Source organism: Mustela nivalis (genome assembly GCF_964662115.1).
Source record: "Mustela nivalis genome assembly, chromosome: 7".
Taxonomy (NCBI): domain Eukaryota; kingdom Metazoa; phylum Chordata; class Mammalia; order Carnivora; family Mustelidae; genus Mustela; species Mustela nivalis.
This window is the reverse complement of record NC_139026.1, coordinates 29076564-29102644: the sequence shown is the minus strand read 5'-3', so window position 1 is coordinate 29102644 and position 26081 is coordinate 29076564. Positions and strand designations below refer to the sequence as shown.

Genomic DNA, 26081 nt, shown 5'->3' with positions numbered 1-26081 from the left:
GAGTTTTGCAATTTTGGAGATAAAACTGCTAAATTATTATCACCATGAAAACTTGGCAATAAGCCACATCTGGTCAGATGCATCTTCCTAGTTCTACTCTTGAGATCTAAAAATACTTAAATATTTATGAAATTATGGTAATGATGGAGAAACTTCTGGAGACAACTTGACAAAGTAGAAATTCTTTCTACTCTACCTGCCTGGTTATTGTGAGTTTTCTGGTTCCAGACTACCAGCCACATGCAGACCATTTATTTGCCTTGCCTTTCTCTTTGCAAACTTATGTCCTCCAGGTTCTCACTCTTTGCCCTGAACTCCAGTAACTCTGTCCTCATAATCTGCTGCTTGCCTACTAATTTCTGACCCAATGACTAGACTTACTTCTTCCATCTATTTATACTCACTTCTGCTTGCTTGTTGCTTAGTTTCTGACCTCACCAGCTCATCTTGAACTTTAATTATGCCTATTTCAGAAAAAAAAAAAAATAGTCCTAATGGCTAATTCCCTTGTCTTGTCAAAATTCCCAATTTCAGGGCAATTTTGGCTTTCCCAGTTCCAAATTCTAACCCCTTTTTTTGCTTTGCTGCTATCATACATAATCCCAGCATTTAGAGTTCAGTGTGTTTGTCCAGTCATTTTATTTCTTATTTTATTCATCTATTTTTTTTTTTTTTACATTTCTCAAATGCCTTGTTTCAATGGAATCTATATGAGTTCATGCCACCCCTGAACAAAGAGTTTATCAGAGCAAACTTGTTTTTCCCCAGTAATTGTACCTTCTTTATAGGACTACAAGATCATGTCTACACTAAATGTGCCAAAAGAGGATCAGGATTTAATCATTTTGATTTGGTCGTGTTAAATTCTTTTTGAGCTATCATTATTCTACTGATACGATAGCATTCATATATGACTTGTATTCATGATAATATTTTGTGGGGTAGTTCTAGTCTAACTCCAAATTGTAACATTTTTATTTCTCTCATTTTCTTAAATATGGTGTATTTTTGTTTTCCATCACCATGTTAATGCTTATTTTCCATACATCTTGCTATCCCTTTCAGTGATACATACTGTCATTATCCTTTATAATTCCCTTCATGTCTTTAAAGATGAAATGCTAGATATTTAATAGCTTCATATTCCTCCTGTTTTGAGCCTTAGTCATCTTTTCCCAGATATTTGGAACCTTATCCATTACTATTATAAACAGAAAAATAATAGAGCTGCCTCTCACATTTAACTCTTTCTAATCTGCAAGAATTCAAACAGAAAACTAGATATAGTGTCATATAAGTGTGTATACTCTTATTATCTTTTTTTGCCTAATAGCTCCCCCATTGGACATTTGCCATTAGATTTTTAAAATACTAGGTATAGATAATTACCTACATCTATCTTTCTTTCTTTCTTTTCTCCTTTCTTCCTTACTCTCTTTCTTTTAAAGTAGAATCCACCGGGGCCCCGGGGTAGCTCAGTAGGTTAAGATGAACCAAATAAATAAAAAAAAGGTTAAATAAAAATAAAATAGGCTCCACACCCAGCATGGAGCCCAATGTGGGGCTTGAACTCATGACCCTGAGATCAAGACCTGACCTAAGATCAAGCAGGAAACTTAACTGAGAGAGACACCCTGGTGTCCCTGTATATTTCTTTCTAATTTAAACAATAAGGATCAGTACAGTATAAAAAGTGAAAGAGGGCACCTGAGTGGCTCAGTCGATTAAGCATCTGCCTTTGAGTCAGGTCATGATCCCAGGATCCTGGGACCTTGCTCAGGGACGAGCCCCCTATCGGCTTCTTGCTCAGGGCAGAGCCTGCTTCTCCCTTTCCTTTGCCTCTCCCCCTCCAAATAAATAAACAAAATCTTCTTTTTTTTTAAGTGAAAAATTGTGTAATCACACCCCGAAATATCCAGTGTAAAAGGTTTATAATTTGTTCCAAGTAGTTCTTGCCATGAGGGCATAAAAGGAAATATAGTATATGGTGCCTGGACTTAGGGAATACAGATGTCTAATAGCCTTGACAAGGTACGAAAATAGCAAGAAAAACAATTCTAAAGAAATATATAAACATGTGATGGCATAGTACATACTGCATAATTTCGTGCTGAGGGAATTAAAATTCACTGGGAAGATATTATAAAAAAGATTACTCTTAAACTTGGCTTTGAGGAGGAGTTAATATAACATTTAGAAAAAGGCCAAGTTTTGATGTAAGGCAGGCCTGGATTCAAGCCCCAGTTCTAAATTTTACTAACTGTGTGATCTTGGGCAAGTTCCTTAACTGCTCTGATTCTTTAGTTTTCCCCCTATGTAAAACTACATAGGGGACAACCTACATTGGTGACAAATTACATTGTGGACAATCTTTTAGTGTTGCCATGAGAATGAAATTAGATTGCATAGTTTCTTATGGCATTCATTCAATGAACAGGTGTTAAATATTCTTCATTGTCCCATATAATCTGCTACACTTTCTATTAAGTCTTCATATTCTCTAGGGCATGCAAAAATAATACAATTGACTAGAAACTGTAAAAAATATAGTTAAATTTTATACAGCTTCAAAAGAATTTTTAAATTTTATAACCCATATTCATCTTCAAAGAGGAACATGTAAAATGTAAAGAATTTTAAAGTGGTAAAGGAGTTGAGATTTAGGTTTCATTTGTGTGACTTATATACTAGTTAAACAAATAACTCAGATGATTTTTTTGGATCCTACTGAATCCTTCCATGCCTAGAAGATTGCCACCATTTTTTACACTCAGGCCAAATCAATGGCTGTACAGTCATGGCAAGAACACTGGTAAGTGTTTCTGGGTAATGATTAAGCAAAGACGTATGGTCTTTCCCTGAAAACAAAGACAAGCAATTCTTTAAGAAAGCTGAAAATGACCACTGAACTCTGAACAGGGGCCGAAATAATGAACACCAAGCTACCTCCTCAACAAGAAATGTTATCCCGGCCATGCAGCTGCGAGCTAATTAAAAAGCCCAGACCGCTGTGCTGAACTTTAGTACTGCATTTACAGAATTAATTCAGAGGATGTGTTATTAAAGTCTGGGGTTTATCAGAAGAAGGCAGCCTCTTTTTTTGAGCAGCATTAAAAAAATTAACATACTGGATAAGCCGCTTATAGATGGAGGCTATGAGATCCTTCGTATAGATGCAAAAACTAAGCCACAAATTTCTAAGCAAAATAATGAGGCTATGGCCCTCTGACATTAAATCCAAAAATATCACTGTAGATACCCTGAGAGCACTTTCAAAAATAAATTTATACTCTATATGATGATTTCTAAGATTCTGAAAGACAGATTGATGACTGCTAATGCACTGAGAGCTAACAGTTAGATATACATCTAAAATATGTAGCAATGCTGTACTTCATTAACTCAGAAATAAATCAGTAATAATTGAAATTTGCAAGGAAAGAATAGTTTATTTAAATATTTTACTGTGAAGTAAAATGCTTTCTTTCTAATTAATCTTCATAACCGGGCTTTAAAATGTATATCTAGAAACCTAAATAATAAACTGAAGTACTACTTTATCAGTAAATTCTAGAAGCTGTCATTATTTAAGTTATTACATGAGGCCAGTCAGGGTAAAAGTAAGGTATAGAGACATTTAATGACCGGAAACGTTTTGGAGGCCATAAAATCTGTTATATCATTTCAGGCACCTTATTGTTGGGATTTAAGAAGACATGTAGCAAGTCAGTGAATTCATTACAACCCTATCCGTTCAGGTCTAAAACAGAGAGAGAAGCACTTACTTGACATAACTTTCAGCACTATAACAATAACAGCTTTTGAGTAGCTGAATAGTTTGCGCATCTGTGATGTAGCAGGTAGAACTCATTCTGAAAAAAACCAACAGCAGCCTAAATAGATGCTTCACACTGACAAATAAATCCCTATATTATATATACTCTATTTATAAATTCAATTGATGCTTAACAGATTAAGGAAAGCCAGGGGGAAATGTAAGGGAAATTTTCTACATATCTTTTAAAAATTATTTTTATATGGACCATACCTTCTTTATCCATTTGTCCGTTGAAGGGCATCTTGGTTCTTTCCACAATTTGGCAATTGTGGCCATTGCTGCTATGAACATTGAGGTATAGATGGCCCTTCTTTTCACTACATCTGTGTCTTTGGGGTAAGTACACAGTAGTGCAATTGCAGGGTCATAGGGTAGCTCTAGTTTTAATTTCTTAAGGAATCTCCACACTGTTTTCCAAAGTGGCTGCACCAAGTTGCATTCCCACCAACAGTGTAAGAGGTTTCCCCTCTCTTCACATCCTCTCCAACACTTGTTGTTTTCTGTCTTGTTAATTTTGGCCATTCTAACTGGTGTAAGATAATATCTCAGCGTGGTTTTGACTTGAATCTCCCTGATGGCTACTGATGGTGAACATTTTTTCATGTGTCTGTTAGCCATTTATATGTCTTCTTTGGAGAAGTGTCTGTTCATGTCTTCTGCCCATTTTTTGACATGATTATCTGTTTTTTGAGTGTTGTGTTTGAGGAGTTCTTTATAGATCTTGCATAACAGCCCTTTGTCTGTAGTGTCCATCAGGAAGGATGAATACGCAACTTTTGTATCAACATGGATTTTTAGAAATTAACTTAGCCATAGGAGGCAAGAGGAGAAGACTCTTCAGGTAGGAGGAATAACAGATACAAAAATAGGGAGGTCTGAGCTCTTTACAAATTACAGGTTATTCATAATGGCTGGAGTATGGAATATAACTGAAAGGTGGATTTGAGAATGAGGGTGGAGAGAAGGAGGTTGGCTGGGATCAGAGTCTTCAGTATGGTGCCAAGAAGTCTGGTTTTAAGCAATGGATGATAGGATCATATTTGTGTTCTAAGAAGTCACTCTGACAGCATTACGAATTAATCATTGCAAGGAATGGGGACAACTCTCCCAGAAGGCTGGGCCATTTCAGGAACACAAGTGAAAGTGATGAGAACATAAATGAAGGAAGTGGTCCTAGGGGGTGGAGATGAGGGGAAATATTAAGGGATTGGACTCTATAGGATTCCAAAGTAAATTAAATTGGAGGGGAAGAAAAATAATGGAGAGGCATTCAAACTCATTCCCAGTTAGGCTTGGAATGTATCTGTTTACAAAACAGTGAGTTCTGGAGCACGTGGGTGGCTCAGTGTGTTAAAGCCTCTCCTTTGGCTCAGGTCATGATCCCAGGGTCCTAGGATTGAGCCCTGCATTGGGCTCTCTGCTTAGCTGGGAGCCTGCTTTTCACCCCCCTTCTCTGCCTGCCTCTCTGCCTACTTGTGAACTCTGTCTGTCAAAAAAATAAATAAAATAAAATAGAAATTAAAAAAAAAAAAACTTAGAGTTCCTCATCTCTAGAAATGAGAATTCTTAAAGCAAAATCTGCATGATTATGTCGGAGATTTTTGCACTCAATGGAAACTTGGAATTCCGTGATCTCTAAGGACCCTTATAATTCTAAGAAAAGTCCTATTTATACTTGTATTACTAGAAAGTTAAACTATCAGTGAATCATGTTCAATGAATAATTTCTCTAAAAATGAAATCTATAGGTTCCTCATATTTCTTTAGTAACTTATACAGGCCCATGGGGATTTTTCAATAATCCTGTAGATACAAGTTCTCATCTAGAACAAGAGTAGCCATGTAGACAGATTGTCATAAGATGTTAAATTAAATTTTAAAAAGGACAAATGTATGTCTTTGTCTCTTTCTGTCTCACACACATATACATATATACATAAAACAAATTTGAAAGTTCTATGTATATAAAAGTTTCTATAGCATATACATATGGTTCTAATAATCACTCTACATGAACCTCTCCAAAGATTTAGATAAAAATATATTGTGGATTTGATATAAATCTCTGTAGATTAAAGCATTTACTCCATCTAAAGCTGAAAGTTGTCAAAGTCAATCTCCATTAATGGTGATTCGAAAGAATTGATCTGGGAAGGAGCCAAACAGCAGAATTACTTTCCAAAAAGAAACAAAGCCTTCGTAATAAATACACAAAACACAACTCTGGCAGTGAAAATAATTGAGGCCAAAATGGCCAATTCAGTGAGTAAGATAAAAAGACAAAAAATTATCAAACTCCTGGGATGGGTAAAATAATAATAATAATAATAATAATAATAATAATATATTATGGGTAAAAAAAAGAATAATAATAATAATTTAAAAAAGGTAAATAAGAATTTACCTCAAAAAAAAAAAAAAAAGAAAATATGATGAAACTTTTATTCTCTTTGCACCAAACTCTTAGACAATATTTGGGGTGCCTTCCCTTTCCTGCCTACTGACCTTTCTGTATCCAAAGCCCTTCTGTGCTGCCCAGACCCCTTCTTCCTGGTTCTCCATCCTGGCTTCATTGACCAACAGACCTAGGGTCTTCCTTTCCACCTCTAAACCGAAAGCGATAAGGGATGGTGTGAACCGTACACACCTCAGTAAGTAGGAGAGAGTTTTGGTCAGAGAACAGGCACCCCTTTGGGTGGGTCTCAAATCATAGAACACACAAAGAGCCAAGGACATTTACATTCATAACAGTTCCCTTCCAAAACCGCCTGCTCTACTATTACACCTGAGTTGCCATTCATTATTTGCCCTTGTGCAAATGTGTGTCACTCTTCTGGCCCCCCCAAAGAAGAAAAACAACAACAACAACAACAGAACCCCGCCAGGATGTGTAGCAATCAGCCAGTTTGCATTCTTGCCACAATGATGACTCAGGGTATGGATACACATGTGACTTTCAGAGTTTCTTCCCTGTAGCTTTTCCACTGTATCTCATTTAGCACATGAACTAATCACAAAATTTCTTAGTGCAAACATTTGTAAAATTTTCCGTGACTGTAAAGAGTCATAGAGTTTTACAGCATTTGAATACCATCCATGACAAAAAGCCCACTTTCCTTTGATTTTTATTTTCTTGTTTGGCTGCTGCACTTAGTGGTATAGTGACTTAATGGACAAAGGGTAAACCATTATCCCTTTAATTTGTCTCCACTGGTTAATTGATAGGAGGCTTTCAGAAATGCACTTATTGTATAATTAACAGAGATCTGTGCCGCCTTTGTAAGTCACTGGCCAAAGAAGTCTTCGTTTCCTAATTGCCCGTCCCCCAACCTAATGCTGTGTCAACAGCACAATTTCACCTTCAGAGACTCCTTTCTCAGAGCCTAAGCAGTGTCCTCGATCATCCATGTATCCTCTTCAGGATACATGAATCTGTTCTCTTCAAGATCCCAGGGCTTCTGCTGGTCTCCCTATTTGTAAAAAATAGCTTCAGAATTTTCAAGAAGATCAGAATAATCAGCCTTGTTCCCTGCCCATTTCTCTTACTTCTACAATTATATCTTACGGCTTTAGAGTATATCTTCCTACTCCAGGATACAAAACCCCAGTTCCGGTCTTCAAATGAGGTGCTTGTAAATATAGTATTATTAGAGTTGAAGAATGTTTTCATCTTTTGTGTTTGCCATGTATTAGTCCAGGCTCTGTGCTAAATTATTCTGCACTTGACCTCCAGCTACTGTTTCCTCCTCCTTCTTCTGTTAGTTACAAGCTTTTTCCATAGGTTACTGCAAGCTGTCCTACTTCTTCTATACTCTAATGGTGCACTTATGTTCTATATACTTGGGCTGTATGCTTGCACTCAAGCTTATTTCTCAAAGTTTTTCAGAGAATATGGTATTTGAGCATGGGAAATGCAACCGATATTCTTTGTTATTTGTCAGGAGAGTAGCTAATGTAAGCCTTAAAATAGTAGCATAAATTATTATACGTAACAGTCATAGGTGGCTGGATGCCCATCTTGTGCTTTTAGCTGTAGAGAAGAAAATTTTCTTACAAAACTGTGACTATATACTATTGGTAATAAAATACATTCATGTTAAGCATCGTGGTAAGATTGCAAAAGTTAGAAATGTGGATGCCCTTAATACCACCATTCCCTCCCCATCCCATGATACTATAGTAGAACATGGAACTGGATACTAAATCTAGAACATTTTTCTTTCCAATATTATTTTATAGGCCATTCTCATTCTAATTTTAACTAAAAAGTCAGCCTTTTCTAAAACTATTTCTATTGCCAATGAAAAATTGTGTTGACAGCTCCCTACTACTCTGTCAGTGGCAACCTTGCTTTTGTTAGAATCGATCCTATTGTCCACACTAGATAAGGCAGAAACGGCACCAGCTAAGGGAGACAGATAGATCTAAATTTCTGGAGTCTCTCTCTCTCTCTCTTTTTTTTCCCTCTTGGTATAAATATTTAATTATGCCAGAAGAAATTCTGAAAAATTGCGACATACGATGGGATTGATTCCCCTATAAGTAGGGCACTCGTTATGTAGCTGAGAAAGGAACTAACACTTTTAAAGTCTTTCTAAGTGATGGCTCTATTCTAGGTACTTTAAAATATTCACTTTCATCTTCACTGTATCCTACAAACTAGATATTACCAGTCCTATTTTACAGATGAGTAACGAGGTTAAATAACTCACCCGGAGTTGCAGTTATTACTAGGAAGAGGTAGGGTTATGACATGCCTGATTCTAAAACTCACACCCCTTTCTCTTTCTTAAAATAGTTCCTTCCTGCTCATTCTTAGGGAGAAATATCAGCCTTGCAATACATTATGATGCCTGCTTCAAGAGGGTTAAGAATGTGGGCTCTGGAGTTTAACTACCTGTTCCTATCACTCCCTAATTGTGTAATTTTGACCAATTACGTGATGTCTCTGTGTCTCAGTTATTCATCTGTAAAATGGGGGTGATTACAGTAATATCCACTCAGATGTGTGGTTTGTGTGGACTAAATAAGAATGTATATAACATGCTCAGCAGAGTGGTCGATATACTGCAAGTTTTAGTAGATACAATTTTCCAAGAGTTTGAACTTTCTGTGGGTAGAGGGAACAATTCTGGGTTGTAATTTCTTCTCATCTTGGCTACGTATGTCTGGTTCATTTAGCAATCAGTGTTTTGTTTTAGATTCCTACCCAATTTTACATAGTAATTTTTTCCCTTTATGCAATACAGAAGATGAAAACATGGCCATAAATTCTTTGCTAAGCCTGTCTTTGAGAGATGGAGTCTAATTCTCCTTTTTTTGAACACAGGTGAGACTTAGTGACATGCTTGGTGAATAGAACATGACAGAGTGGGACTTCTGAAACTAAGTACAAAGAAGTCTGGCATCTTCTACCTGTACCTCCTTCAATGCTCACTTTGGAACCTCTCAACTAGCAAAGAAGAAGTCTGACTGCCTTGGCACCACCATGTTGGAGAGGTCATGTGTAGGCATGCTGGTCATCATGACCAACATAAGCCCAAGCTTCCAATCATCCCTGCCAAGGAGTCGGAAGTGTGAGAAAAGCTGTCTTAGATACCTCAGCCCAATGCAACCACCTGCTGAAAATCACTGAGGCTCCTCAGTTACCAGAAGAATCTCCCAGCTGAGCCCTGCCCTAATTCCTGAGCCATACAATCACAAAGTCACAATAAGAGGATTGTTGTTTTAAGCCACTAAGTTTGGGGGTAATTTATTACATAGAAATGTGTAGCTGAAGCATGCATATATTTATCTGAAAAGAAACTACTGTATCAGCACTGTTCTGGGCACTGGGGGGTGCATCTGTGAAAAACCCAGGCAAGACTGCTACTCTCATGAAGGTTATGTCCTACTGAGAGAGACATACAATAAAACACAAACAGGTAAGTACATATATAATTTCAATATATATATAAACACTCTGGAATAAAAAAGAAGGAAAAGGCAGAGACTGACAGGGGAAGGTGGGTGTGGATATTTAGGTAGACTGATTAGGAAGGGGCTCTCTGAGGACAGTTCATTCGAACGGAAATTTGAAGTCTTAAAATGATGCATTCACTCACTCACTCTCTCCCTATTCAATAAATAGGTAATGGTTTATCAGTACTTTGTGTTAGGCACTGTGCTAAATGCTGAATAAGATAATCCTATCCTCTTGTGAGGCAAACAGACATGGAGGGCTACTAAAGGTATCACATGAATATGGTGCCAAAGAGAGATACATGTGGAGTTTGGGAGGCAGAGGAAGATAGAATACTTTTTTAAGTAATATGTTTTTTCAAAGGAGTCAACCGTGGAAGCTGAATACTTATTCAAATGATGCTTATTTAAATGTGCTATTGCTCAAAATACATCAGGAGCTTCCCTTTCGCTATTGTGCACATATGAACACAGTGCCTGGCCCATAGACATGGCAGGAAATATTTGTTGAATTAAAATTGCTTTAAGATACAGATATAAGTCATGTAAGAATCTTTCTTGCTACTTGCTACTCTTCTCTTTTGAGCCAAATTGATTTTATACAATATGATCATTCATTCCCCTTATTCATCAGACTTGGCCCTGAATTTTGTTTTGTTCCCCCCATCACATTTATCCTGAAGCATGGAAAGCTTCCCAATACTGAGGATATTCAAAAGAATATCTTGTTCACTTTTTAAAGGATGGCCCCAAAAAAGGAATGTTGAATATATTTTTAGCAATAATAGAAGTAGAGCCAGCATGAATTCAGGGCCTCCTGAGGTGACTCATTTGAAAGAAGCATCATTCATTTGGATGTTTAAGTGATGCTGGTTTTCTTTAAAGAAGCAATTGTATTACTTTATAGGCCATGTTCTTGTGGATGTTTATTAAGTTGAGCCCAATTTCATTTGTGCCCATGTTTTCAACTATCTTTGTTTCCATAGATTCTCTCAAATATGTCTTCTATGTCAAACTTCTGGTTTCCTACCCCTAGACCTGAAAGTTTCTCCAACCTAAAACTCTGTTTCTACTAAGCTTAGCTAATGTTTTAGTCTTCTGAAACATTTACTTCTCTTTTAATCCCTACTTGATGAATGGTATTATCACAAATCCAGCTGTAGAAGTCCTCTCGAACACCTTCTGTTTCCTCAACTTTCATAACCCATCCCTCAATAAGTCTTGTTGATTTTACTTTAAAAGTATATCTTGAATTTCTAATCACCTTCTTCCACTGCAGTTGCTTTGATTCGGGATTTTATTAGTTTTTTGTTTTGTTTGTTTTTGTTTCTGTTTTGCCAGAGTATTATCTCTTATGCTTGAAATGCTCTTACCCACCTTGACTACCTGGTGAACACATTTTTTAAGGCTAAACTCACCTTTTTTGTATTCCTTAGCATCTTGTTCATGCTTCTTAGTATCCTTAGCCACAGTGCACTATTACTCATTTATGTTAAGCCTGTCTTCCATTTCCTTTCTTCACAGTATTCCATTTATCCATTTGAATGTGTATATTAAACATGGGGCAGACAGTTGCTAGATCCTGCTGTGCAAAAGCAGACATGATCTTAGACCTTGTGGGGCATATAATATAGTGAGGGAGATGGACAATAAAAGAAATAATTATAGTAATGTACAATGAACATAATGATAGGTAGATGACAAGCAGCCATGAAAATATATGATATAATTATAGAGAGTTAGTAAAAGGGTTTCCTGAGGCAATAGCATTTAATCTGAAACCTGAAAGATGACTTAGAGTCAACCAGATTTAGGGATGGGAAAGTGGGACTAGAGGAGAGACCCAGGGGTCAGAGAGAAAGGCTACTGAAGGAACTGAAAAAAAAAAAAAAATACTATAAGGCTATCAGTAAACATTCATTAAGTGTGTACAGTCTGGGGACATGAGTCCATGTGTGATGCTGAGTTTTCTGAAGAACACAAAAACATTTTTTAGTTTAATTGTACATAAAACTTTTAAAATAGTTTGTGGACTTCCCTGCATTCTTAAACAGAAACCACCTAATTTCTCTTTTATTCGACAATTCCAGATAATCAGTAATAATTTGAATAATTGCATTGATGTAATAGTCATTGTTATTTGCCTCTATTCAGATCCATTCCAACCTCTCTTCTCCCCTGTTAACGAAACCTGATTTGATCGGGATGGCAAAGTGCTCTCTCCAGGCGATGGACTGTGATTGTTCTAGAGTTGCTCTATCCAATATGGGAATTAGCTACTGAACACTAGGGCTACTACTGAGTCTGGTCAAAATTGATGTGCTGTGAGTATCAAATATAGACCGAGTTTCATTTGCTGTGAAATCTTGCTTTGTGAAATATCTCTGTTAATCGTCACACAAAACCACCATTTCCTTAGCATATAATATGGTAAACATTGATCTGATCTAATTTCCTCATTTTACAGATTACAGTGTTAAATCTTAGAGAAGTTCCCTGATTTGCTCAAAGACTAAAACCTACTTCGCCGCATGATTACAGGGTATAGGCTGCTGTCCTCAAAGATAAGGGAGAAACTCTGGGGACAAGCGTCCCCCAGAGATATCGATAAGCATTTAGAAGATACACCAGCACATTCTAGGTAAGAAGAGGTATCAATTCTTCCAGAGGTTTGAAGCAGTTGAAAGAAGGGGGACACTGGGTGAATCTTCTGAGATTCATGGCGTTCAGGTTCTGAGACGCTGTGTGCTTCCTGTGAGTTTGGGCTGTGGCCAGTTGAAAGGGCCTATGAGAGCAGAACCATTTTTCTCACCACGTAATGTCTTACACCGTTACCCTCCCAAATCCTAGAGCTTTTCATCTAGGTGTCGCAAGAGAAGCTTTTAAAAATAGAAGCACCAGACGAGAAATAAGGGTCTGCGACATGAAGGAGACAGTATCACTTTGTTCAACAGCCATCGGAAATCAGTTTGAACTTTTCAGATCTAATCATATGGAGAGACTTAACCCACAGTCTGATGAAAGATTCAACCAGTGTGAAATGTTGGAATACAAGATATCTATGAGTTAGGACACACAGACCTTCTAGGACCCATTTCGTGGTGGAACTTTAATTCAAAATAGAGAAAGTCCATTGAGTTGACCTAATTGTGCTTCCTCATTCCTTGGAATAATGGCCCTGGAGAGCAGGAGGAATAAATAAAGGTTTTCAGGGTTTAGCTTAAAAGACCAGCAAGGTCGGGGCACCTGGGTGGTTCAGTGGGTTAAGCATCTGCCTTTGGTTCTGGTCATGACCCTGGGGTCCCCGGATGGAGCCCCGGGCCAGGCTCTCTACTCAGCGGGAAGACTGCTTCTTGCTTTCCCTCTGCAGCTCCTCTGCCCACCTCCCCCCACCCATCCTGGCTTGTGTGCTCTCTCTCTCGCTCTCTCTCTCTCTCAAATAAATACATAAAATCCTGAAAAAAGAAAAATCCACCCATGTAAACTCCTGGACCTCTCAACCTCCCCACCTCTCCTGGCTCATGCTGCCTCCCCAGTGACCGATGTTTGCTCCTGTTGCCTCTCCCAGTCCCGACTAGCTCTGGTCCTTCCCCCTCTCCCCCTCACCCAGCTGCTCTCAGGGGTGTGGAGGGGTCCCTCCTTACTGCTGCTCACAGCTCTGCTTTGAGCCCCAGTGTAGCCTGACTCTTAGCTTATGAGCAGTTCTGCCAAAGATTCTGGGGTGTTTCCTAGAGACTGGGAGGAAGTAAATTGGAATGACATAACCCTATGTCTTTCTAAAAGAGTTTTCTTGCTCACTACTCTTAAAGGGTATCACAGGATGGATTTTAGGCATTTTGACCTTTTCTTGTTTTAGGTTAGCAATGGCTGCGTAATAATAGCAAAGTGCTTAATATGACTGAACTGTACCTTTCAAAATGATTAACGTAGTGAATTGTGTGTTATGTGGATTTATCACAGTAAAATTTCAAAAACCCAACAAAAGTAAAAAATGAAAACATAACTTTAAAAAAATATATGAGTAAACAACAACAACAACAAATCTTTGCCTCAAGTGGAGCTTATAATCCAGCAGGGAGAGCCAGACAACATATAAATAAATTATTCGTCTGTTAGAAGGTGATAAGCATTATAGACACAAAAAGTAGAACAGGGTAAGGGCGGTTAGGCAACATGAAGTGGGTTGCTATTTTAAGTAGGAGCGTCAGAGTAGGCTTTTAGTAAGGAAGTGACTTGAGCAGAGATGTAGATGATGGAATCAGCCACATGAATATCTGGGGAAAAAGCATTCCAGGGCAGCGGGAACAGCCAATGCAAATGTCCCAGGTTGGGAGCACAGCTGGTATGTTGAGGGGACCGCGAGGAAGCCAGCCAGTGTGTCTAGGACGGTGTGGGTGGGTGGGGTGCAGGGAGAGAGTGGTAGGAGTTGAGGCCACGGAAGTGAGGGGACATCTAATCCTAAGTGTTCTTGAGACTGTTGGAAGGACTTTGGTTTTTACTCTGAGGGAAATGGAAAGCACTGCAAGATTTTAAGGAGAGGAATGACACGATGTAGCATATTTAAAAGGAGAGCCGATGAAAGAGGGCAGGAGGAGATGCAAAGAGACTTTGAGGGAGCCCCTGCCTTAGTGTCTGGGTGGGAAGGGATGGTGGCTTCGGTCAGAGAGGCTAGCCCTTTAGATGTATTTTAAAGTGAGAGCCAGCAGAATTTCCTGCGGGAGCCGAGGTGGAGTGGAGAAAAGAGGAGTCAAGGATGATTCCAACACGTTTGACCTGAGCACCTGGACAGATAGAACACCACTGTGGGAGAGGCTCTGAGTGAGCAGATTGTTTTTTCTTTTCTTTTTTTTTTTTTTCCCCCAGTCCTGTTGGGGAGACCAGGAGTTCCATTTTGGATACATTGAATTAGCTCTGTTATTGTTAAAACGTATTTTTAAAAGTTGCACAAATGAAAGCCATGGAAAGCATGAGTCAGTGATAAAGCATCTGTCCCATAGTATTGGCTCAGAGTAGGTGTGTCTTTTTGGATGTGAAAGGAAAAAGCGGATGCAGGATTGTAAGAGCTCCGTGACTGACTCATACTTCTCATGAACCGCATTTGTGCAACTTAAAAAAAACATTAACCATGATGATAACAGAGCTAACATTTGTTGAGCTCCTACCATGCATTAGACACGTGACATGTTCACTCATGTGAACTTATGTGTATACTTGCTTATGTGTATACTTGGAGGAAATGTTACATTTCAGTTAGAGTCTCCTGAAAGCAAAGGTGTAGTTTTTTTCTCAATTCAAATTCATGGAACCCTGTCTTCTCTCCTTGGACTCCAGGGTAAGGACCTCGATGTGCTTTAGAGTTTACAAACACCCCTTTGTGCACATTGTTCATCCTTACAACTCTCTTATAGGGGTACATCAGTGAGTTTACCCTTCTCATGCTCAGAATGGTTTGCCCAAGGGGAAAACAGCAGCCTGAGACTCTAGGTTCTCTGATTTCAAAGCCAACAATTTCCCGATGGTCCCCCCACTGTCCAACTTTTTACTTAGAACATTTTTAGACCTCCAAAAATTTTAGAATAATGTAACGAATACTTGTATACCCTTTACCTAGTCTACCAATTGTTATCGTGCCACATTTGATTTATGTCTTAAATACACGCACGCATGCACAGAGACACACATGCACACGCACAGATTTTGGTGACCTATTTTGAAAGTAAATTGCAGACATCCAAATGTATTAACCTGCATTTTTTAATGATAAGGATATTCTCTTACGTAACAAATCTTTCACACCTAAGAAATAACATCATCTAACATAATATCTATATCTACCCGCCCCCCCAATGTTTTTATAGCTTTTTTTTTTAATCTAGGAACTGATCGAGGCTCATGCCTAACATTTGAGTATTGTATCCTTCCTCTATGCACAGGACAGTTTTCCCACTTTTTGTTTCTCATGCTGTTATCTCTTTTGAGAAGTCAGGTCACTTGTCACGCAGAGTGTCCCAAATTCTCTGTTTAATTGTTTCCTCACGACTGGATTTAGGTTAAAATAGTTTGAGCAGGGACAAAGTACAGAGGTGAATGTCAGGTCGCCCCACTGTCAGAGATGCTTAGTTTGATTACCTGACGGAGATGGCAACTGCCAGATTTCTCCATAATAAAGACGAACTTTCTCCTTTTTTTTTTTTTTTTTTTTTTTTTTTTTAAATTTATTTTTTATTTTTAGCATAACAGTATTCATTATTTTTCACCACACCCAATTGCACTATTGGGTATTTACCCTAAAGATACAAATGTAGTGATCCAAAGGGGCACATGCACCCGAATGTTTATAGCAGCAATGTCCACAATAGCCAAACTATGGAAAGAACCTAGATGTCCATCCACAGATGAATGGATCAAGAAGATGTGGTATATATACACAATGGAATACTATGCAGCCATCAAAAGAAATGAAATCTTGCCATTTGCGACAACATGGATGGAACTAGAGCGTATCATGCTTAGCGAAATAAGTCAAGCAGAGAAAGAACTTTCTCCTTTTTAATTAAGAAGTTATCTGTGGAGTGTCGCTTTGAGACGGAGGCTTCCCCTCACATCACTGACACCTGCCTGCATTAGTCATTGCACTGATGGCTACAGAATTCCCATTTTCTCCCTATGCTGCCTATAGACCTGGAATCTTCTACTTCCGAAGCTTTATTTCTAGTATTTGGAGACCACTCTGTCTAGTATAGTCCCCTGTGGACAAGGGCCTATGAAATGATGGAAGGAGCAGGAAGTGAGCCATAGGATCACAGAGCAGATCAGAAAACAGAGGACTCACCATGTTCCAGAAATGCCTCGCAGGGCATATTACTGCGAAGCAGAAGGGTTACTGTGGTGACAGAAGAGTTTCAGTTCTGTAATTCTTGAGCGGTTACAGTTTGTGTTTTTCATAATGTAGCCAACGTTTTCTTCAAAATAGTTTCTTTTCTTTCTTTCTTTCTTTTTTTTTTTTTTGGGAAGACAAAAGAGCTAAGACAACGTATATTTGATAAAGATTTATTCTTAATCTCTTTAGTTTTATTCTCTACCCTCTTTCTTTTTCTTCCTCCTTGCTTCTATTCTCTTCCCTCTAAAAGTCTTTTTCTTTTAAAAAATCTGCTTAAAATTTCTCTCTGAATTTTCTATTTTCTCAGTTTGCGTCTTCCAATTGATGAGTCTCCACTCTTTCCTCCGAGTTGATCTATGTCCCTCCTACTCTTCAGAGTAGAGGGCTTCAAAAATTAGAAGGTAATTTTAAGTTACAGCATACGATGCCATAGGTTCAACTCTTCGTATAACAAAATACCTGATTTTAGAAGATCCTCATTTAAAAACATATTATAGTACATTCTCAAACAGCCACTGATGGACTTAGTTGTCTCAACAATATTCTGGTTTCTTTAAAATACATTATTTTGTTAATCACACTCTTTTCCCCATAAAACTGAAAAATAGGAAGTTTTTTTCCCCTGTTTTCTTGATAGTTTCTAACCACATTTTACACAGTGGTTTCATGTAAGCAGTTGTTGATAATCAAGTGACAAGTGTTGTTATATACAGAAGTCATGTTTACGAAGTAGGGAAAGAAGTGAAACATTTGAGAAAAAGTATATTTAACTTTCCAAGCATCAAGTTCCTATGGCAAGAATTACAAATAGGTTTTTTTCTAATGCACTTACCTGTCCCATGAATAACCCTCTGGTTGTTCAAAGATTATTTTAATGATTTAGTTTGTAATTTAAATAGAGTAAAGATTTTCTTTTTTTTGTCTCAGTGTACTTTAACTATTATTTTAAAAAATCCCCAGGTTCCAGAAATTCTTCCCTGAATAATTTATAACTCAAAATAATAATAATAACACTACTATAGTGTATGGTAGAGTTTTAAGTTGATAAACACAATCTATTGATTTATATGATTTTAAATTTAATTCTCTGAAACAAAGTTAGGGCTGAGGCGGAGGCATATGTGCAGGGATGGGGGAAGAAGGTCTCTCTGTATTGGCAGTTCCTGCATGTACCTGCTTGTCGATCTTTTTCAGCAGTTCGGAAAGAAAGAACTGAGGGAGATGTTTGCCCTGCCCTATGGGGACATCCTTGGCTTGCATCTGCCCGGTGGCTTTTCCAGAAAAGGGATGTTACTTTCTTCCAAATGTTAACCCATTCCCTACATAAACCTTCTGCCGCTAGAAATTTGGGCAAATAGAATAAATTACATTTCAGAAGAACAGATTATCTGAAGATCAGCTATGAAGCCTGTTTAAGATTAACCAAGACTTTTCCAAATTTAGTTGACCCTGGAAATTATTCCTCTTACTGAATAAATCAAAACAACAAAAAACATGTGTTTTTTTAAAAAATGGTGGCACTTGTATTCTGCAAATACACTTGGGAAATTAAAATTTAAAGACTCTGTATTAGAGGTTAAATCCTAAACCAGATAGCTTTTGAAGGTTCCTTCAATTCTTATAACAATAAAACTCCAGCATAATGTGTTAACAAGATCTCATAGTCAACCTGAAGTGTTAACAAGATATTATTGATTTTATAAATGTATAAAAAATGAATGTGTAAAATGAAAAAATAATAAATGTGTTGTTTACTAATGTTCGTACAACTTTAAGGGAAATTAAAACAATGGGTTTTAGTTATATGACATTTTATTGTATGGTTTAAAATGACATTTTAAATTGAAAGAATACTTCATTATAACCTAAATATTTATTGGGTTTATGACTCATGTTTTGGTTATAATTTTTAAAAGCATTCTTTTGTAGTCCTTTGTAATAAAAAACCAACAAAAGGTCAAAAGTTGCCATTGCAGATTTTCTGATGTCTAGATCTTATCTTTGAAACCTATGGTACCATTCAAATGAAACATTAAAAAATATTACTGTGACTTTTTTTATAATTAGATGCCAAAATGGTCTTATTTTATAATCAAAATATATAAGGAGCTGGTAAAGGCATAAATGCAGTAGATTGTTGAAAATATAGAAAAAGTTATTTCAATATTTCTTGGAAAAATACACATTTTTTTCCATTGATTCTTGTCTGGGTTAAGCCAAATCAGGGACAAGAGTGAGATGACAATAACAGTCATAAAACAGGAATCCTCTGTTGCTTTTTCTTTTTTTTTTTTTTTTCTTTTCTTCTTTGTAGAATTCCAGTCCTCATACATTTCTTCAAATAGTCCTGGGCATCCCTAGGAAATGTTTTTACATGCAACTGGGAACTATTCCTCCCAAATACCACGTGGAGCACTCTATTTCCTCTTTCTTGGGCTCACTGGGATGATCCCACCAAAAGTGGCAATTATGTCACCCCTACTCATAAAGTCACGGGTGTAGGAATCTTATCATCCTGTTTTGGCTGCTCAATGTTGCTGTTGTTCAATGGATAGCTGATGGCTGTGTTGTCCTGCCGTTGTGAAAGCCACCAACAACAATAATGAGGTTGATTAGTACTCTCAATGACCTGTAAGATTTCAGTTAATAAAATGCCTCTTCTTTTCAGTTTTTACCCTTCAGTACACTCAGGACTCTACAGGGCTGACCTGGAGGAAAAGTGTTAGTGAGCACTGCTATCTGATTGGTCTTCGATTTTCTCTGCTCTTGGAATGATCTCTTTTTCTGAAGACTTCTCACTTCTCAAATAAAGAATCCACTAAAATTTCTGTCCTACATGTTCTCTAGGTCTGTCCAGATACACCTGAATTGTAGGATGAAACCTCTTTACATTCAAGCCTGGAGCTCTATTAAAATATATTGTCACATGAAATATAGCAATTCCAATTTGAGAACAAGAACTTGGAACCCCGGAATGTACATGGATATCCAGGTAGACGGGTTTGAGGTTGAACTGTAGACACAGTCCCTAGCTGGCACCAGGGACTCAAATGCCATCAACTCCACGTTTTGCATTTCTTGTGTAAGTTACTTTTTTTTTTTTTTTAAGAAAGAGAGAGAGCATATATGCAAGAGAGAGAATGGGGTGAAGAGGGGCAGAGGGAGACAGAGAATCTTTTTTTTTTTTTTAATATTTTATTTATTTGTCAGAGAGAGATAAAGTACAACCGGGGGAAGAGCAGGCAGAGAAGCAGGCTCTCCACTGAGCAAGGAGCCCAATGCAGGACTCGATCCCAGGCTGCTGGAATCATGACCTGAGCTGAAGGCAGATGCTTAACTAACTGAGCCACCTAGGTGTCCTGAGACAGAGAATCTTAAGCAGGCTCCATGCCCAGTGGGGAGCCAATATGGGGCTCAATCTCACAGCCTTGAGATCATGAGCTGAGTTGAAATCAAGAGTTGGCTGCGTCACTGAGCCACCCAGGCACCCCTTGTGTGCGTTAGTTTTATTATCTCCTGCTGCTGCTGAGATTTTCCCGTGTGGTGGAAAACATGTTTGCCAATAGCTCTTGAGTTTTACCTATAACCCCTTCAGCCATCTGGACCATCTAAATTCTATTTCTAAAAATCCCCAGAAGGACTCTTCTTGGCCCAGCCTGGGAGACGTCGGGACCTGTTATGGGTTGAATTGTGTCTCCACAAAAGATCTTGAAGTCCTTATGCCCAGCACTTGTGCATGTGACTATTTGGAAAGAAGGTCTTTGCAGATAATCAAGTGAAGATGAGGTTGGATCCTAATCCAACAGGACTAGTGTTCTTACACAGAGGGGACATTGGACGCAGAGAAAAATGGGTACACAGGGAGAGCACCCTAGGAACATGAAAACAGATATGGAGTGATGTATCTACAAGACAAAGAATGCCAAAGACTGCTAGCAGACAGCTACAAGAGAGAGGCACACCGCAGACTCTTCTTCCACCTTCAGAAGGAACCAACCATGCTGATACCTTTATCTTAAACATTTAGTCCCCAAGAACTGTAAGCCAATACATTTCTGTTCTTTAAGCCATACCTTTTGTAATACTTTCATCACAGTAGCCCTAGCAAACTAATACAAAACTATCTAATGGTGGCTTAGAATGGGATTTTTTTATGTAGCACCAAAGGGAACCACGTAGGTGAGTGGAGGTTTGATCCTCAGAAATGGGTCCTGGGAAGACAATTTGTCAGATTTGTGCTGTAGATCCCCCAAAGCAATTTATTATGATTTGGAACTCAATTTGAATCAACAAACTTGAAATTTGGGGCTGGGAAAATTTCCCATTGAATGGATTGTTCCGGCTAGGAGTTGGGTAAATAATTAGAAATAACCTAAAAATAATTAGCAGGTAGTTTTATCCAATGGTTTTCTATGCATGGGCTTACTTGTCACAATAATTGTCTGGAAATAACCACCCTGTTCAGGGCAGGCCGATGCCTGTAGGAGAATGGAATTTATGTGAGGGAAACAATAATGTTTAAGAGGGGGAGCCTGGGTGGCTCAGTTGGTTAAGCAACGGCCTTTGGCTCAGGTCCTGATCCCAGGGTCCTGGGATCAAGCCCCATTCAGGCTCCTGGCTCAGCGAGGACCCTGCTTCTTCCTCTCCTTCTGCCTGCTGCTCTACCTGCTTATGCTCTCTCTGTCAAATTAAATAAATAAATAAATAATGTTTAAGAGCCTGCTGATGAAGGATGATGATAAGCAAAATGGTGGATTCCTGTCGTAAAGTGGTAACTGCTCTGAATCTTTGGCAATTGTTTATTTATGATAGATATTGGTACCTGATCTTGTAACTATGATGGCATGCTTCGACCTTCCTTAACCCATTCTTGTTCCTAAGTCCTAGTATTCACTAGGTTAGACTTGATCAAAAAGTAATTCGCATCAGAGCAAGTAGCTTATCTTTCCCTGCTTATGTTTTCTAGTCTGGGAATATGATACTTAAGATTCTGGATCAGGGATTGGGCAACTACAACTGTTAGGCTAAATCCAACCCACTGGCCACTTATGGAAACACAGATTTATGGGATCCCAGCACATCCGTACATTCACTTATTATCTATGGCTGTTTTCATGCCACGGCAGGGGGACTGAACAGTTGTGATAGAGACTATATAACCCACAAAAAGATTTACTACCTGGCTTTTTATAGGACAAGTTTGCCAAGTTGCTAATCTAGATGGCTTGTGTGAGGGGGGCAGGTTTTGTTCTTTTTTTTTTTTTTTTTTTTTTAATTAACTCTACCGGGACAGATTTTTTTAGTTTTTTTAGTTTTTGGTATAAAACATAATTCCCACATTACTAATGAGCAGGACTCCACATTTCTGAACTGGAACACATGGTTTAAAATGCTTCACTGAACTTGGTTTTCCTTAGTTACAGTTGCTTGTAATTAGTAGTTATTTTGCTTTTTTTTTTTTTTTTTTTTTTTTAAAGATTTTATTTATTTATTTGACAGAGAGAAATCACAAGTAGATGGAGAGGCAGGCAGAGAGAGAGAGAGGGAAGCAGGCTCTCCGCTGAGCAGAGAGCCCAATGCGGGGCTCGATCCCAGGACTCTGAGATCATGACCTGAGCCGAAGGCAGCGGCTTAACCCACTGAGCCACCCAGGCGCCCCTATTTTGCTTTTATAATTACTTTTTTCTTTTGCAAATAACTAGTTACAGAACTGAAGAATAGAATGGCAGTCCAAAGGCATCGTGTGTTTGGAATGTGTTTGACCTCGTGTTTCTCGAAGCCAGGAAGATGCCTGCGATCACCGTCAGGGGCTTCATTTTCTTAGTGGAAATCACCTACGGCACCTGGGAGCAAGCTCACGATGTTCTTGTTGCTTAATTGGTTAACTGATTGACTTGAAAGAACAGAAATAATGAAAAAGATATTTCTACTTGGGAAATGAAGACAAAACATTTACAATGGGACTTTAGAAAGTTACCTCATCTCTCTGAGCTTCAGTGACTTTCTCTGTAGGATGAAGATAATAGAAGTACTCATCTCTCATGAGAGGGTTCACTTGAAGTGTTTGACGCCATGCCTGGGTGGCTCGGTTGGTTGGGTGTCTGCCTTGGGCTCATGTCATGATCCCAGAATCCCGTATCCAGCTCCTTGCTCACGAGGAGCCGCCTTCTCTCTCCCTCTGCCTGCCATTCCCCTTGCCTGTGCTCTCTCTGTCAAGTAAATAAAAAATTTTTTTAATATATTTTATTTATTTACTTGACAGACAGAGATCACAAGTAGGCAGAGAAGCAGGCAAAGAGAGAGAGGGGGAAGCAGGCTCCCTGCTGAGCAGAAACCCTGATGTGGGGCTCCATCCCAGGACCCTGGGATCATGACCTGAGCTGAAGGCAGAGGCTTTAACCCACTGAGCCGGGGTTAAATAAAATCTTTAACAAAAAAGTATTTGACAAGAGAATTTTGCATATAATTAAGGTATAGGATATTTAACTCATTATTATTATTATTACTTTAAAAATTTTATTTATTTGAGGGAGAAAGTGTGAGTATATATTTAACCCACTGAGCCGGGGTTAAATAAAATCTTTAACAAAAAAGTATTTGACAAGAGAATTTTGCATATAATTAAGGTATAGGATATTTAACTCATTATTATTATTATTACTTTAAAAATTTTATTTATTTGAGGGAGAAAGTGTGAGTATATGAACAGGGGTGGGGTGAGAGGCATGGAAGAGGGAGAGGCAGACTCCGCATTGAGTAGGGAGCCCCACGTGGAGCTGGGGTCCATCCCAGGACCCTGGGATCATGACCTGAGCTGAAGGCAGCTGCTTAATGGACTGAGCCACCCAGACACCCCTCTTGTTATTATTATTGATGTCTCTTCAGCTTCATATTCTAATCCCCCTGTCATATTTTAGCTACACAGAGCATTTTAATTCATCCATTTTGTTTATGGATTGCTTACTGTATTCCTCTGGGTCTCATACAGTTATAGAATCAATAGGATATACATGCATGTATACATGGCATATATGTTTAGTATAAGAAATTTCCTTAGCGAGTTATGGAGGCCAAGTCCCAAGAGCAGCGGTCAGCAAGCTGGAGATCAGATCTGACGGTGTCATCCCAGTTCATGTCTCAAGGCCTGAGAAGCATAAGAGCTGATCCTAGAAGTTCAGTCAGAGTCAGAAGGTCGAAGACGGGATGTTCCAGCTCAAAGACAGGCAGGCGGAGAGAGAAGATTCTCTCTCACTCTGCCTTTTTGTATGGTGATTGCCTGTGAATTGCCTGGAGGCCAGTCAACTGGACAGACAGCTACAGGTCTGATGACGTTCTCAAAAGAGGTGCCAAGGCTGTGAGTCTTGTGTTCATGTTTCATGAAGTTTTCCTTCTTTCCCGAATGTGCCATGATTTTGTTGTTTCTGAGACTCGCACAAGTACTTCTGTTTGGAAACCTCTTCCTTCTCTTCTGTGCTTGGAAAATTCCATGCATTCTTCCAGTTTAGATGTGACTTTCTCTGAAAGACCTTTACTCATTTTCCCCGTATAGGTTGCTCTTCCTTTGGGATCACACGGCCCTTTGTAACTACTTTTATCCTGACACCTCGTACACCGTAGGGAAAGTCTTTGTTTATGTCTACCTCTTCGTGGAGACTGTGATGTCCCAGAAGGTGGAGAGTTCATCCTGCTCAACTTTACTCTCATTCAATAAACATTTGTCGAATGAGTGCTTTCCGATTAGAATACGAGCAAATTAAGGCCGCTATTCTATCCCCAGTGCATATGCCGGCATCTAGCAACCGTAGAGTCCCGATAAATATTGTATATGTTCCACTGTCATTTTTTTTTTTAAATAAAAAGCCAAGATTCCCTGACAGCAATTATTTTCAACCGTCCATAGTTGTCAAATACTAGATAGCATGAGCAACCCAGTTAACGTTTGGTCGCAATAAAATATGGATCCTCTCCGAACTTTTCTATCTCTAAATGTTTAAACCATACCAGCTGACTAATATAAGGCAAATGGAAAGTTAAACCAAAGTGAACATTTACAGTTAAACTTTAGGAAAGACTTGGAGGGATTTAGATTCAAAGGTTGGGTTGGTTTGCAGTGGAAATATGCTTGGAATTTACTGCAGCTGCTGAAGGGAATAGCCTGGAGGTGAGCACATTGTACAGCCACAGCTGTTTCGAGGAGCAAGGAAACCGAGGTAACTCTTCTTAGTGGTCCAATCCTTCTTATCAGGGGGCACTTTTTTTTATTTTTTTAAAGTTTGTATGGCCGTATCCTGACTAACTCCTTTCAGAGAAAGCTCACCAAGAACTAATTATGTATTGCTTGTATCAGAATTCTCCATTTCACTCATGCATTAGAATCACTTGGGGAGTTTTTCATTTTTTGTTTTGTTTTGTTTTGTTTTTGTTTTTGTTTTTGTTTTTTTCCCAGGTCAGGAAGCCCGGGCTGTACCTTGAGAGTTTCAAGTGTTTTCTTAAGACTTCATGGGTGATTCTGATGCATGGCCAACGTGGAAGTCTCCTGAAAGTGAGTCAAGTTTCAGGGAGGGATTTTATTGTGAAGTGTTTCTTCTCCTACACCCAACATTAACTGAAATCTTTTGTGCTTATGAAATTGCTTTAAAATTGCATGTTAGAAAAGAATCTGGCTCTTTTGTGAGAAGGTCCCTATTGTTTTGTGATTCATCCATTAGAAAGAAACATTTTTGTTTTCTGGAGTGCTGGATGGGTCAAGCGTGTTCCTTTGTGTGGGCAGTTCCTTGAGTTTTTGTTCTTGAACTTCCTTAGGTGTGATTTGATGATGGTGCTAGTCTGAGGTATGAGCTGGAGAGAATAACACGTCTGCTGAGGCAGAGAGGCAAAATGTGGTGTCTGACACTCAGAGATGGAAAAAAAATCATACACAATTTCTACATAATATGGGAAAATTAAAATTTCAGATTAAAACATTTTATCACTTATTTTATCTTTTTTTTTTAACCTCAGGAAGTACCCTTAATGTTATCACAGGATATGAGATCATTTTTAGATTCTATGTTACCATGTAATAGATCAAAAATAATGTTACACCACTGAATGTATCTTTCTTTGATATCCTTTTAGTGTTAACTTATCCAGCTTATATTTTATTATTTTATCTTAAAATTAATCCTATTTTCTACATATGATTTTGCACTTTAAAGATAGTGGTGTCCTTTTTCTATCTTATACCTTTTCCTCCTTTTCTCTTTTATAAGGACACTTTATAGCTGGTCCTTTTCCCTTTTTCATTATGTATTTAAGGAAGAATGATACTCTTTTCCAAATACAAATCAAAAAAGGGAGAAAAAAGCAGAAGACTGAGGTTTGAATCCACACTTCCATCCACTCTGACTTTACTCAGCGTCT

General features: G+C 38.4%; 1 long non-coding RNA gene across 1 annotated transcript in view; it reads left to right on the top strand.

Annotated features, from left to right (window-relative positions):
• Window positions 1-14062: 14062 nt before the first annotated feature.
• Window positions 14063-26081, top strand: part of LOC309870376 — a 55381-nt gene continuing 43362 nt past the window's right edge. Inside the window, exons 1-3 of the long non-coding RNA XR_014314542.1 lie at window positions 14063-14141; window positions 19527-19671; window positions 25126-25221. This is a non-coding gene — a long non-coding RNA (uncharacterized lncRNA). The remainder of the gene's footprint in view (window positions 14142-19526; window positions 19672-25125; window positions 25222-26081) is intronic.